Consider the following 15,769-nt stretch of genomic DNA (forward strand, 5'->3'; position numbering starts at 1 on the left):
CAAAAATTACCCGGGCATGGTGATGGGCGCCTGTAGTCCCAGCTACTCAGGAGGCTGAAGCAGAATTGCTTGAACCCAGGAGGTGGAGGTTGCAGTGAGCCAAGACAGAGCCACTGCACTCCAGCTTGGATGACAGAGTGAGACTCAAAAAAAAAAAAAAAAAAAATTATTCATGTAACCAACCACTACCTGTTCCCCAAAAACCTATTGAAATAAATATAAATATAAAAAATACTAGCTCTTATTAATTTTATCTACCTATATTTTTACAGCCATTAATCATCTTTACTTTTTCCCCCTCCCCACTACCCGTTTTAGCCTCTGGTAACATCATTCTACTCTCCATCTCCATGAGTTCAATTTTTTTAATTTTTAGCTCCCCAAAATAAGTGAGAACATGTTAAGTTTGTATTTCTGTGTCTGGCTTATTAATGTGCTCCAGTTCCATCCACATTGTTGCAAATGACAGGATTTCATTCTTTTTATGGCTGAATATTATTTTATTGTGTATATGACCATATTTCCTTTATCTATTCAACCACTGATCGACACTTAGATTGCTTCCAAATCTTGGCTATTATGAACAGTGCTGCAATAAACATGGGAGTGCAGCTATCTCTTTGGTATACTGGTTTTCTTTCTTTTGGATATATACTTCACGGTGAGATTGCTGCATCATTTGGTAGATCTATTTTTAGTTTTTTGAGGAACTATCATGCTATTGTCCATAATGACTACTAATTTACATTCCCTTCAATAGAAAAAAAATGTTTTGACTGACCTAGTCCTCAAGCAAAATAAGAACATAGTGCAATACAAAAAATATGGTCCAGGGCGCAAGCTTTTCTTTAAAGTGACCTTAATTTTTGTTAAGCATTAGAAATATCCTCTATCTTTGTTAAGCAGTAAAAATTGACATAAGCAGTGTTTGGACTTATGGTCCTGTTTTTCCAAAATCATCATTTCATACACTTCCTCTATATTCTGTGATTTAATTTATGAGACTGTGTCCATTCTTTATTTTCCTGGTAACACTTGATTCTTATGTCTGTAACTTATTTGAGATGTAACAACACTAAATCAATATTTAGAAGAGTACACAGGCATGACACACTTCATTTTTTAACGTTAGATTTTATTTGAAAATATTTTAAAATAAATGCCTTTAAATGAATACTTTTAAAATACTACAATGTGGTTTTCTAACAAATAACTGAGGTTTCTGGAGATCTTTCCTCTCCTCTCTCCAGAGCCTGTTTGGGTGAGAGAAGGTCAGGGGATCAGAGAGCAGAGATGTTCCACACTAATTCTAATCCTCCCCTACTTTGCCTTAATCCCTTCTTCATTCCCACACTAATGAGGGCACAGTCTGGTGGACAAAATACAGAGGCCGGCTTTTTGGTAAAAGTTGTAATTTTGTTTCAAGGTAGAAAATATTTCCAGCATTTGGCCAGATTTGGTTTGAACTGGACTAGCTGGGAAAGATAACTGTGGCTTCAATAAGTTGGAAGGGAGTAGCGCATCAAGACTTATAAAAATAGACCAACAATACACCAAATGATGCATTGTTCCTGAGTATAATCAGTGTGTGGATAAATGGAAAGTAATCGTATTCAGAAAAAAACCATTCTCCTGGCTGTGGAAGCAGGAGAAACAGTACAGCACAATTCTGTCACAGGATATAGATGCTGTTTTGTTTCAAAATGGTAGACTAACAAACTGCACCTAAAGAGGCAGTGTGATATACTGAAAGGATAATTCTTTTAAACCCAAATGGAACCATGTACAATTGGGCCAGCAAGCTCATAATCTTAGTGTTTTCTTCTTGTAAAATGGAAATAATAATAATTACTATGCAGGAGTATTGGGAAGATAAAATGAGAAAATATATATTAAATATCTGGTTTGTAAGCACATGATAAAAGATAAAATTGTTATTTTAGTACCATTTATCTTAACATATACTTTTTAAATAAAAATTTATGAATATGTAATTAAAGAAGCCTGAAATGGTGTGTGGCTCATGGAACCCAAATCTCTTAATCAAATGAGAAGGCTCTGAAAGGGAAATTCCAGAGAGTCAAGGGGCTAAGACCAGGGATATTTATGTGGCTGTGTGGATCTAAGCAAGACTCTGCCCCCAGACAGTGAGACTTCAAACACATGATGATTACACTGAATGTCTTGGTTGTCTCTGTGCAAATAGTGCCTGGCAGACAGGAAACTGACTCCCATGATACACTTCACAGAATACAGTTAGCTTTACATTTCTTAACACCTGATTATGTAAGAGAACAATGAATGAGGCAGCATGGAGCTTACCTCTCTCTCAATTCTGACTCACTTGAACTCATTCAACATTACTCTGCCAGAAACACACTCATTGTTGGAGAGCAGAAACAGTGACAAGTCAGGGAGAAAATATTGGAAAAGGCTTTTTTTCAGCCATTTGAAAAAATATATATGTAAGAGAAATGCATGAGTGGGGAAAATAATTGAATGAAGTGGAATGAGTTTAGTATGATTTAATCGCCTTTTAATTTTTCTAAATTTGCCTAATGGTGACAGGTGCTACCTGTCTGTGATCTTGTTTTGTCATCACAAGCACCCTGTAACATAGATATTTCCATTTCATAACAATGTTAGTTCATTTGCCCCAGATCTTCCAGGAGGTGAATAGCCCAAGTCTCTCTGATCCTAAATTCCACAAGTCTTTCATTAATCCCTGGTCAGCCAATCCAAGAAGCATATCTAGGACAAAATTCTTATAATTTGAATATCCTACAGGGACATATACAAGTAGGCTTTTTTTCTTTTTAAAAAAAAATTATTTTTAATTTTTGTGAGTACATAATATGTGTATATATTATGGGGTATGTGTTAGTCCATTCTCATGCTGCTATGAAGAAATACTCGAGACTGGGTAATTTATAAAGAAAAGGTATTTAATTGACTCACAGTTCCACATGGCTGGGGAGGCCTCAGGAAACTTACAATCATGGCAGAAGGCACCTCTTCACATGGTGTCAGGAGAGAATGAATGCTGAGCGAAGGGGGAAGCCTCTTATAAAACCATCTGAGCTCATGAGGGCTCACTGTCATGAAAACAGTACATGGGAAACTGCCCCCATGATTCAATTATCACCACCTGGTCCCACTTTTGACATATGGGGATTATTACAATTCAAGGTGAGATTTGGGTGGAGATGCAGAGCCACACCATATCAGGGTACATGAGATACTTTGGTACAGGCATGCAATGTGCAATAACCACATCAGGGTAAATGGGGTATCCATCCCCTTAAGCATTTCTCCTTTGTGTTACAATCCAATTCTACTCTTTTCATTATTTTAAAATGTGCAGTCATTATTGATTATAGTCACCCTGTTGTGCTGTCAAATATTAGGTCTTCTTTATTCTTTCTAACTACTTTTTGTACCCATTAATTATCCCCACGTCCCCGCTCCCATCCCCCTACTACTCTTCCCAGCCTCTGGTAACCATCTTCTACTCTCTATCTCCACGAATACAATTGTTTTCATTTGTATCTCCCACAAATAAGTGAAGTGCGATATTTGTCTTTCTGTGCCTGGCTTATTTCACTCAACGTAATGACTGCCAGTTCCATCCATGTTGTTGCAAATGACAAGATCTTATTCTTTTTATGACTAAATAGTACTCCATTGTGTCTGTGTATCACATTCATTCATCCACTCATCTGTTGATGGACACTAGGTTGCTTCCAAATCTTCGCTGTTGTGAACAGAGCTGCAACAAACTTAGGAGTACAGATCTTTCTTCAATATGCTGATTTCTTTTCTTTTGAGAATATACCCAGCAGTGGGATTGCTGGATCATATGGTAACTCTATTTTACAATTTTCTGAGGAAACACCAAACTTCTCCATAGTGGTCGTACTAATTTACATTCTCACCAACAATGTACAAGGGTTTCCTTTTCTCCATATCCTCCCTAGCATTTGTTATTACCTGTCATTTGAATAAAAGCCATTTTTATAGGGGTGAGATGATAGCTCATTGTAGTTTTGATTCGCATTTCTCTGATGATCAATGATGTTGAGCATCTTTTCATATGCCTGTTTGCTATTTGTATCTCTTCTTTTGAGAAATGTCTATTTAGATCTTTTGCCCATGTTTTCATTGGATTACTAGATTTCTTCCTATAGAGTTGTTTTGAGCTCTTTATGCATTCTGGTTATTAATCCCTTGTCAGATAGGTAGTTTACAAATATTTTCTCCCTCCCATTCTGTGGGTTGTCTCATGCACTTTGTTGATTGTTTCCTTTGTTGTGCAGAAGTTTTAACTTGATGTGATCCCATTTGTCCATTTTTGCTTTGGTTGCCTCTGCTTGTGGGTTATTACTCAAGAAATTTTTAGCCAATCCAATGTTTCCCAATGTTTTCTTATAGCAGTTTTATAGTTTGAGGTCTTCAATTTAAGTCTTTGATCCATTTTGATTTGATTTTCATATATAGTGAGACATAAGGGTATAGTTTTATTCTTCTGCATATGGATATCCAGTTTTCCCAGCACCTTATGTTAAAGAGACTGTCTTTTCATCAATGTATGTTCTTGGCACCTTTGTCGAAAATGAGTTCATTGTAAGTGTATGGATTAGTTTCTGGGTTCTTTATTCTGTTCCATTGGTCTATGTGTCTGTTTTTGTGGCAGTACCATGCTGTTTTGGTTATGATAGCTCTGTAGTATAATTTGAAGTCAGGTAATGTGATTCCTCCAGTTTTGTTCTTTTTGTTCAAGATAGCCTTGGCTGTTTTGAGTCTTTTTGGTTTCGTATAAGTTCTACGATTCTTTTTTTCTATTTATGTGAAGAATGTCATTGGTATTTTGATAGGGATTGCTTTAGATAGTATGGACCTTTAACAATATTGATTCTTCCAATCTATGAAATGGAATATTTTTCCATTTTTTAATGTCCTCTTAAATTTCTTTCACCAATGGTTAGTTTTCATTATAGAGATCTTTTACTTCTTTGGTTAATTCCAAGGTATTTGATTTTATGTGTGGCTGTTGTAAATGAGATTACTTTTTTGTTTCTTTTTCACATTGTTCACTGTTGGCATACAGAAATGCTACTGATTTTCTTTTGTTTATTTTGTATCCTGCAACTTTACTGAATTTGTTAATCACTTCTAATAGTTTCCTTGTGGAGTTTTTAGGTTTTTCCAAATATAAGATCATATCATCTGCAAACAAGAATAATTTTACTTCTTTCTTTTCAGTTTGGATGCCCTTTATATCTTTCTCTTCTCTGATCACCATAGCTAGGACTTCCAGTACTATGTTGAATAACAGTGGTGAGAGCAGGCATCTTTGACGTGTTTCAGATCTTAGAGGAAAGGCTTTCAGCTTTTCCACATTGAGGATTATACTAGCTGTGAGTCTTTCACATATGGCTTTTATTGTGTTGAGGTATGTTTCTCTTATACCCAGTTTTTTGAGAATTTTTATCATAAAGCAATATTGAATTCTATTAAATGTGTTTTCAGCATCAATTGACATAATCATATGATTTTCATCCTTCATTCTGTTGATATGATGTACCACATTGACTGATTTGCATACGTGGAACCATCCTTGTATCCCTGTGGTAAATCCCGCTTGGTCATGATAAACAATCTTTTAAATGTATTGTTGAATTTGGTTTGCTAGTATTTTGTTGAAGATTTTTGATCAATAGTCATCAGAAATATTGGTCTATAGTTTTCTTTTTTAGATGTGTCTTTGTCTGGTTCTGGTATAAGGGTAATAGTGGCCTCATAAAATAAGTTTGGAAGTATTCTCTACTCTTTTATTTTTTAGAATAGTTTGAATAAGGTTGGTATTAGTTCTTCTTTAAATGTTTGGTATAACTCAGCAGTGAAGCCATCGGGTCCTGGGCTTTTCTTTATTGGGATAATTTTTATTACATCTTCGATCTTGTTGTTATTGGTCTGTTCAGGTTTTGGATTTCTTCATAGTTCAATCTTATTAGGTTGTATATGTCTAGAAATTTATCTATTTCTTCCAGATTTTCCAATTTATTGGCATATAGTTGCTCATAATAGCCACTAGTGATCCTTTGAATTCCGTGGAATCAGTTGTAATGTCTCTTTTTTACATATCTGATTTTATTTATTTGTGTCTTTTTGTTAGTCTTGCTAAAGGTTTCTCAATTTATCTTTTCAAAAAATCTTTTCATTTTGTTGATCTTTTTTATTATTTTCTTCATTTCATTTTTATTTATTTCTGCTCTGATCTTTATTATTTCTTTTATTCTAATAATTTTGGGTTTAGTTTGCTCTTGATTTTCTAATTTTTTAAGATGCATCATTAGGTTGTTTATTTGAAGATTTTCTTCTTTTTTGATGTAAGTGCTTATAGCTATAAATTCTCTTCATACTGCTTTCACTGCATCCCATAGGTTTTGGTATGTTGTATTTCTATGATCATTTGTTTCAAGAAATTTTTCAATTTCCTTCCTAATTTCTTCATTGACCCAGTGGTCATTCAGGAGCATATTGTTTAAATTCCATGTATTTGTGCAGTTGCCAAAATTCAACTTGATATTGATTTCTAGTTCTATTCCATGGTGTTCAGAAAAGAGCTTGATATTATTTCAGTTTTTTTAATGTTTTAAGACTTGTTTTGTGACCTAACATATGATCTATCCTTATTCATAAGGTGAGGAGAAAAATGTGTATTTTGTAGCCATTGGCTAAAATGTTCTCTTAAAACATTCACATTTTTATTACATTAAAAATGTTCTCTTAGAACATTTACATTTATATTGTTCCCTCATATAAATATCTCTTAGGCCCATTTGTTCTACAGTACAGATTAAATCCAATGTTTCTTTGTTAATTTTCTTTCTGAAAGATCTGTCCAATGCTGAAAGTGGGGTGTTGAAGTCTTCAGCTATTACTGTATTGGGGTCTATCTCTCTCCTTAGCTCAAATAATATTTGCTTTATATCTGGGTACTTCAATGTTGGGTGCATATATAATCGTTATTTCCTCTTGCTGAACTGACCCTTTTATCATTATGTAATGACTTTCCTTGTGTCTTCTTACAGTCTTTTTCTTAAAATCTATTTTGTCTCATATAAGTATTGCTACTCCTGCTCTTTTTTTTGGTTTCCATTTGCATAGAATGTCTTTTTCCAGCCCTTTATTTGCAGTCTATGTGCGTGTTTATAGGTGAAGTGCCTTTTTTGTAGGCAACAGGTCAACTGGTCTTTTTAAAAAAAAAAAAAAAAATTCTTTCAGTCACCCTATGTCTTTTCATTAGAGAGTCTGGTCCATTTACAATCAATGCTATTATTGATAAATAAGGACTTACTACTGCCTCTTTGTTATTTGTTTTCTCTCTCTCTCTGTGTGTGTGTGTGTGTGTGTGTGTGTGTGTGTGTGTGTGTGTGTGTGTGTGTGTGTGTGTGTGTGTGTGTGTGTGTGTGTGTGTGTGTGTGTGAAGGTCTTCTATTCCTTCTTTCCTTCCTTCCTGTCTTTCTTTGACTAAAGGTGATTTCCTCTGGTGTATGATTTAATTTCTTGCTTTTTATTTTTTGTAAATCTATACTATGTTTTTAAATGTGAAGTTATCATGAAGCCTGTAAATACTGTCATATAACCCATTGTTTTAAAGTGATGTCAACTTAACATTGATTGCATAAGTAAACAAATAAGCAACAAAAAAACTAATAAAAACTCTATACTTTATCCCCCAGCTTTTTAACTTTTTATTTTCTTCTCTTTATGTCTTATTGAAATGTCTATGTCTTGAAAAGGTGTTATAGCTATTATTTTTCACTGGTTCACCATTTAGTCTTTCTACTTAAGAGTAGTAAACACATCACAATTACGGTTTTATAATATTCTGTGCTTTTCTATGTGCTTGCTATTACCATCTTCAGATGATGTCTTTTCTTTCTTTTCTGTCTGGATTTTGTTTGTTTGTTTGTTTTGGGACAGGTTCTCACTCTGTCACCTTGGCTGGAATGCAGTGGCACAATCTTGGCTCACTGAAACCTCTGCATCCCAGCTCAAGTGATTTTCCCTCCTTAGCCTCCCAAGTAGCTGAGACTACAAGTGCATGCCGCCACACCCAGCTAATTTTTAAATAAAAATTTGGAGAGAAGGTCTCACTACATTGCCCAAGCTGGTCTCAAGCTTCTAAGCTTAAGCTACCCTCCCGCATTGGTCTCCCAAAATGCTGGAATTACAGACGTGAGCCACTGTACTTGGCCCTCAAAGGATTTCTTCTTGTTTGTTAGCCTCTTTCTTTTCAGTTTGAAGAACTCCCTTTAGCATTTGCTGTAGGAAAGATCTGGTGTTGATAAAATCCCTCAGCTTTTGTTTGTCTAGGAAAGTCTTTATTTCTCTTGCATGCTTGAAGGATATTTTCATCGGATGTGTTTTAGGGTAAAAGTCTGTTTCCTTCAGCACTTTAAATATGTCATGCCACTCTCTCCTGGCCTATAAAATTTCTACTGAAAAGTCTGCTGTCAGATGTATTGGAGCTCCTTTGTATGTTGTTTCTTTTCTCTTGCTGTTTTAGGATCCTTTCCTTATCCTTGATCTTTGGGAGTTTGGTTATTAAATGCCTTGAGGTAGTCTTCCTTGAGTTAAATCTGCTTGGTGTTCTATCACCTTTTTGTATTTGAATGCTGATATCTTTCTCTACATTTTGAAAGTTCTTGGTATTATCCCTTTGAATAAACTTTCTACTCCTATCTTTTTCTCTGCCTTCTCTTTAAGATCAATACTCTTATATTTGCCCTTTTGAGGCTATTTTCTAGATCTTATAGGGATGCTTCATTTTTGCTTATTCTTTTTTCTTTTGTCTCTTTTGACTATATATTTTCAAATAGCCTGTCTTCAACCTCACTAATTCTTTCTTCTGCTTGATTAATTGTGCTCTTAAGGAACTCTGATGCATCGTTTTAGCATCGCATTTTTCAGCTCCAGAATTTCAGCTCAATTCTTTTTAATTAGTTCAATCTCTTTGTAAAATTTATCTGATGGAATTCTGAATTCCTTCTCTTTGTTACCTTGAATTTCTTTGAGCTTCCTCAAAAGAGCTGTTTTGAATTTTCGGTCTGAAAGATCACATATCTCTGTTTTTCCAGGATTGGTCCATGGTACCTTATTTAGTTTGGTGAAGTCAAGTTTTCCTGGATGGTCTTGATACTTGGGGGTGTTAATCAGTGTCTGGGCATTGAAAATTTAGGTACTCATTGTAGTCTACACAGTCTGGGCTTGTTTGTGCCCATCTTTCTTGGAAAGACTTTCCAGGTATTTGAAGGGACTTGTGTCCCATGATCAATAATGCTGTGGTTCTTGTAGACTCATTGAGGTACCACCTTGGTGTTCTTGGATAAAAGCTAGAAGAATTCTCTGAATTACCAGGCAGAATTCTTGTTCTCTTACCTGATTTTCTCCCAAATAAATGGAGTCTGTCTCTCTGTCTGTCTGTCTGTCTCTCTCTCTCTCTCTCTCTGTGCTGAGCTGCCCAGAGCTGGGGGTGGAGTGATGCCAGGACCCCTGTGGCCACCACCACTGGGACGGTGCTGGGTTGGACCTGAAGTCAGCACACCACTGGGTATTGCCTAAGGCCCACTATAACCACTATTTGGCTACTGCCTGTGTTCACTCAATGCCCCAGGGTTCTACAGTCTGCAGATGGGAAGACAGTCAGGTTTGTGTCTTTTCTATTAGGGCAGCAAGTTTCCCCAGACCCTTGGCAGGTAAAGAGATGCTGTCTAGAAGCCAGAGATTGGAGTGAAAAACCCTAGAAATCTACCTGATATTTTATTCTACTGTGGTTAAGCTGGCCTTCAAACCACAAGACAAAAGTCTTTCCTGTTCTTCCCTCCCTTTTCCACTGGCAGAGGAGGCTCTCCCAGTGGCCACCACCACCACTGGCCGGCAGGGAGTTCTGCCAGGCCACCACCAATATTCAAATAAAGTCCAATGGCTCTTCAGTCAGCTTGTGGGGAATGCTGCCAGGCCTGTGACTCACATGTCAGGGCAGTGGGCTCTCCTCTAGCCCAGGGCACGTCCAGAAATGCTGTCCAAGAGCCAAGGCCTAGACTCAGGGTCCCCAAGAGCCCACCTGATGTTCTACTCTACTGTAGCCAAATACGTACCTGAGGTGTAAGACAAAGTTCCTTTTACTTTTCCCTCTGCTTTTCTCAAGCAGAAGGAGTCTTTCATAGTAGTCACTGCAGCTGGAATGTGCTAGGTCTCACCTGTAACCAGCATATCTCAGATTCTCACCCAAGACCCACTGCATACTACCTTAGTATCACTTTTCGTTATTTGGTGCTGAAGGGCTCTTTAGTCAGTAGATGATGAATCTTGCCAGGACTTGGTTCCTCTCAAGGCAGTGGGTTCCCTTCTAGTCCAGGATGTATATAGAAATGTTGTCTGGGGAACTCATAACTCTGCCCAGTGTCCTATCTTATTGTGGCTGAACTGGTAGTCAAGATGCAAGCGAAAGTCCACTTTCCTCTTAGCTCTCTTCTTAAATAGAAGGAAGTAGTCACTTTTTTTTTTTTTTTTTTTTTTTTTTGAGACAGAATCTCGCTTCTTTGCCCAGGCTGGAGTGCAATACCGTGATCTAGGTTCACTGCAACCTCCACCTCCCGGGTTCAAGCAATTCTCCTGCCTCAGCTTCTCCAGTAGCTGGGATTACAGGCATGTGCCACCATGCCCAGCTAATTTTTGTATTTTTAGTAGAGACAGGGTTTCACCATGTTGGCCAGGCTGGTCTCGAACTCCTGACCTGAAGTGATCCGCCCGCCTCAGCCTCCCAAAGTGCTAGGATTACAGGCATGAGCCACCGTGCTGGAAGGAGTCACTTTTGTTGCTGCGAGCTGCACTGCCTGGGGTTGTGGGAGGGTTGATGCAAGCACTCCCTTAGCCACCCCAGCTGATGTCTCCCTAGGTCACATGCCGCCCTAGTCCACTGGCTCTCATCTTAGCGCAGCACTAGGGCTTGCCCAGGAATTGCAGTATTTGTTTCCCTGACTGCCTTTTAATTTTACCTAGTACTCCAGAGCACTTTAGCCCTTGGTGGTGAGGCTTGCAGAGAAACTCAAATCCCAACCACTGGGATGGATGATCTCCCTCCAGCTAAGGCTGATCCAAATGATCTCTCTGTGGGCAGGCACTGGCTGAACCCAGCTCAGCTTTGCTCTCTGCCATGACAGAACAGCACTGAGTTCAATATCAAGTCCTACAGTCACTGTGCTCTCCCTCCCTAAAGTGCTCAGATTCCCTCTCCATGCCACGTAGCTGCTGCTGGGGAATAGGGAAGAGGTGGCATCGGTGATTCAAGACTGTGTCCTACCCTCTTCAGTACCTCTTTCAATGATATAAAGTTAAATCCAGGTACTGCGACTCCTCACCTGACTTTTGGTTCTTATGACAGTGCATTTTTGTTTGTAGTTAGTTGTTAAAATTTTATGTTCCTTTGGGGGCAATCAATGGAGGCTTCTATTTAGCCATCTTGCTCCACCCCCCCATAAACAGTGGCTTAATTAATATTTTTAGTGAAAAATGCCAGCATGGCAGAGAGGAAAGAACACTGGGTTAGGAGTCAGAATACTAGGGTTCTGATCCCAGCTCCATAATTAACTGGCTATGTGATCATAAGGAAACCATCCAACTTTTCTTGTTCTCAGTTATCTATTAAATGAGGTTGGATAATTAACACTTTGCTCGAATCAAGACACCTGTACATAGATAGAAATGCATCTGTGATTTGGTAGGGACAGGTAGAGATGGCTTGTCTGGAATGGGTAGAGATGTCCTATCTGAATGACACCAACATAAGTGGAAAAGCTGCTGAATGCTTGGAGGTAGCTCAGTTTGGGTTCATTCACGAGATAGAGTCCACACAGTAATTTGGACAAGGGAAAGTTTAATATAAAGAGTTGTTAATTATAGGAAGAGACTACAGTAAGAAAAGATTGGCTAATAAGACGTGAAGAGAATGCTAAATAATATAAAAATAGCAGATACAAGGAGCCACTATCCCTAGAGCTGAGCTAGAACACCCAAGAAAAAGCTCCCTGCACTCAAGGTTGAGATCCAGACCTTGTTTGGTGAGGCCTTTGGGGAGTGATTAGGTCACAGGGTGGAGCCCTCATGATTGAGATTAAAGCCCTTATAAAAGGGACCCCAGAGAATTCTCCATGTGAGGACACAACAAGAAGTCAGCAGCATGCACCTGGAAGAAGTCCTTTACCAGGAACTGACCATGCTGGCTCTCTGATCTCAAACTTCCAGCCTCCAGAACTTGATAAATAAATTTCTGTTGTTTATAAGCCATCCACTCTATGGTATTTTGATGTAACAGCCTGAACAAGTCAAGACATTGTTGGAGGGCATGGCTGTGGCTCACAGAGTGACTGAGAGATCACTGAGGTGCCATGCCAGTGGAACTTGCTGAAAATCCTCTCTCTAGGGTGTCAGGGAGAGCTGTTCACAGGGACATGCCTCACCAGAGAGATTCTGCTACAAAAGAACCCAAAGGGTTCTAGGGGAAGCTGATGACCACAGTGCACTGTAGAAGCCAGGCATGAAATAAGCTGTATTTACTGCAAGAACTAGATGCTTAAGGAGTCACCCCTACTGTCGGAGCTGGGCACTAGAGAAGCTTTGCACTCTGCATAAGCTGGACACTGGAGAAGCCGCCCACACTGCAGGAGCCTGTCAAGAGGGCTCGCTGAAATCAGGGAGCAAACCCCTTTCTCTGGCAATGTCTCTTCTGCACACTCTACTAGCATAGCTTAACCTTGTGTCAGCTGACAACTGAAAACTAAATGGCCCAGCTTCATTTCTTGGAGCAAGCAAAAAGGATAACTTTGGATCTCATGGGCACTAAATCAATAACTTGCACAGGTGGACATCAAAAGCAGTTTCCTAAAAGATAGGAGTTCATGAAATGTGTCTTATTGTATCTTGGCAATCATTTGTTCCAGAGGCGACTAGCCTCTGGACAGCAAAAAGCCTTAAAATTTTGAGTTTGATCACGCCTGTAATCCTAGCACTTTGGGAGGCAGAGAAGGCATGAACCGAGGGCGGACTTGCATGACTGATTGCCCACTACACTCACCTGGCGACAGACGATCCGTCTCAATATATATTTGAGTTTGAATACTTAAGGAAGGCCATACCTGTTCTATTTATCATAGTCCTCAGTAACTCCATAGGATCTTAAGCTCAGCAGCAAACTTCATACAAATATATGCTGGACCCACACAAGCATCTGAGCATGTGGTCCTTAACCATTTAACCACTTCATTTTACAGGTGAGGAAACAGCATGCTTAAATGACTATTTCTGCCCCTGCCCCCGTCTCTGTCATAGTCAAACAAAACAGGGGGGAAGGTAATACATAAACTTTCCTTTAGTGATGATTTTTCTCAAACATTTCCTTTGAATTCGGGCTGTTTGTATGGCACAGATTTTGCTCATTTACATAAAATCAGGATCGTTGGAATAAATATGTTCAGGTAATTCTCTGAGGCAAGAAAATAACCAAACGCTTACCCAGACTTGTTTCTTCTTGGGTTAACTAGCCTGATATTAAGTATGCCTTAGTGTAGAATCCCATTCAAAATCTCCTAAAGCAAAACCAGCGCTTCACAATTTGTAATTAGTACTACAAGAACAATTTAATTGATTCTCCTATTCTCCCTTCTCTTGCATTTTCAGAGCCATTACTTTCCATCTGATGAGGTTGTAGAGATTTCTATCACTTCGCCAGAATGGGAAATCTATGCCATTTTCATTAAGTAACTAAATGTTAGGCCATGTCCAATTCTTAAATAATTTCACACTCTTGGAAAGGGGGGAAAAAGATAATTCAAAGTTATTTCAAAGTTTTTACAGAATTGCTAATAATAATAACAGTAGCAATGCCTTACTAATGCAGAATACTTTATGGTTTATAAATATGTATAATATGTAATATAATATATGTGACATAATATAGATAAAATATATAGAATTTCATTTGAAATAACTCTTTAGAAATTTTACTTGCTAGGCCCATTTTATTGCAACTTAAAGATGCTAAGGTGAAAAATAATTTGAAAAGATTTTAGTTCATTCCAAACAGAAACATAAGCCTAATTGTTTTATTTAAAAATAAAATATACCTCCAATCGTTGATAACTACTGAAATTATAGGTAAATAAGTGAGTTTCAGAAATTATTCTGGGATACAGTATCTGTAATCAAGTAAAAAATGGGCATGGTAAAAACTTGGAATCTGGCAATCTGAACACATCAATTTGTAAATCTTCTCTGCCCATAATGGGTCACCATTCATCTTCTGAAAGTTTTGGTTCTGCAATCCCTGATGCAGGTAGGATTCCATATTCCTTTACAACTTTTGCTTCTCCCTCTCCCCACAAAGGCACAAAGGCAGTGAAGAGGAATTCCCTGTATCCTTCATCTCATTTGTCTTTCTTTGTCTTCACTCCTGATAGGGAAGGAGTTTGGTTTGTTTCTTGTTTTCTCTCTCTCTCTCTTTTTTTTTTTTTGATGATAAATGCATTTCACTATTTCTTTAGATGTTTAAGCTCTCACACTAAGTTTTTACAAGCTGATGAACACTGACAAATTATTTCTCCCACAGAACTAAAACCACACATCCCCAGACAGTATAAATATATGGTTGAACTAACCTTAATATACATCACCATTTTATCAATTACATAATAAAACAAATTATCAAGTATCCAAATATTAAGTTACACAGCTCAAAAGGCATATAAAAATTAGATGTCTGCTCAATTCATTAGCAGAAACCCGCTTCTTTTTTTGCAAGAAAGGTTAGGAAGAGAAGGAAATAAAAAATCACTTTCAAACAAAAATAGGTTGGTAAACAACTTTTGATAAATATGGAAAAAATTACAATAATTTTAGAAATTTTATGATTAAGAATTGTTTTAGCTACAATAACAAATCATCTCTACCTTTAAAAAGTATTTTACTAAATTAAAGGGCATATCCCACATGCTCTGCACAAGACAAAGGCAAAATTTTGCTAAAAATAATGAATAGCCCACTCCCATTCTTTTCTCAGGCCCTCCCTGTGAAGTTGCACCTCAGATTGCAAACATTAAATTAACTGTAAGGCCTTTCTGTCTGAAGACATTAAAGACACATGCTTCTATACAATGTAGATTTTTTTAAATGGAGGCTTTTCATAACAGCACAAAGTAAGATTTATTGAAACACATTAAATAATCACTGTAAGACTTGGTTAAAAAAAAAAAAAGAATCAATGGTTAAACAAACCTGATAATTGCTAGCATGAATGTGGGAGATGTCAACATAAAGTGAGCAGGCAAATCACTATGTAGGCCCTACTTTCAATGTTTGAAATGATTGAAGGAATAAACCACATAAGGTCTAGAGTGTTCATAGTTCCTGGGATTTTAGTTCTGTATGGTACTAAAAATATACAAGTATTGTGCCGGGTGGCACCTAATCTTCCTAATTTTCTTATATATTGATAAGATTCTGGCAAGCGAATAGATTTAAACAAGGCATAACTCAATACTGCATGATTTCAGGAAAGGTCAGCTGGTACAAATGGCAGGCACATTTTAAATGCTAAGAGCAAGAATCTTTTGCCAAGTATCCAAATAGGTTGACTGTAACCCAAACACAGAGGTTACCAAATCTGTCTAGCTTGTGGCCTGGTAAAACTGCCTTTCAATACTCCTAT

The 15,769-nt window shown here is 37.7% G+C and overlaps 1 protein-coding gene across 1 annotated transcript in view; it reads right to left on the reverse strand.

The window, feature by feature from the left end:
- UPP2 (uridine phosphorylase 2) overlaps window positions 1–15,769 on the reverse strand; it is a 143,185-nt gene that overhangs the window by 55,988 nt on the left and 71,428 nt on the right. The gene's annotated exons all lie outside the window — the stretch shown is intronic.

This window comes from Hylobates moloch, unplaced genomic scaffold (assembly GCF_009828535.3).
Source record: "Hylobates moloch isolate HMO894 unplaced genomic scaffold, HMol_V3 SCAFFOLD_1, whole genome shotgun sequence".
NCBI classification, from domain to species: Eukaryota; Metazoa; Chordata; class Mammalia; order Primates; family Hylobatidae; genus Hylobates; species Hylobates moloch.